Genomic DNA, 459 nt, shown 5'->3' on the forward strand with positions numbered 1-459 from the left:
AAGGAAGGAAGGAACGGAGGAGAGAAGGGGCCCAAAGGCAGATGGGGCGAGAAGGAAGGAAGGAACGGAGGAGAGAAGGGGCCCAAAGGCAGATGGGGAGAGAAGGAAGGAAGGAAGGAACGGAGGAGAGAAGTCCCCAAAGGCAGATGGGGAGAGAAGGAAGGAAGGAAGGAAGGAAGGAACGGAGGAGAGAAGGGACCCAAAGGCAGATGGGGAGAGAAGGAAGGAAGGAAGGAACCAGCGAGAGGAGGAGAACGAACACCGTGAGGAACGAGCCGGGAGCGGGAGCCTGAGAACGAAGGGAGCAGAACCCAGGAGTCTGGTGGGGACACGCAGGGAGAAGCAGGGTCAGCCCTCGGCCCCCCCAATTTCAGGGCTAGAGGGCCTAGAAGTCAGGACTCCTGGTTCTCTCCTCGGCTCTGGGAGGGGAGTGGGGGCTGGTGGGTTAGAGCGGGGGGG

This window comes from Terrapene carolina, unplaced genomic scaffold (genome assembly GCF_002925995.2).
Source record: "Terrapene carolina triunguis isolate 2854851 unplaced genomic scaffold, T_m_triunguis-2.0 Scaffold47711, whole genome shotgun sequence".
NCBI lineage: Eukaryota > Metazoa > Chordata > Testudines > Emydidae > Terrapene > Terrapene triunguis.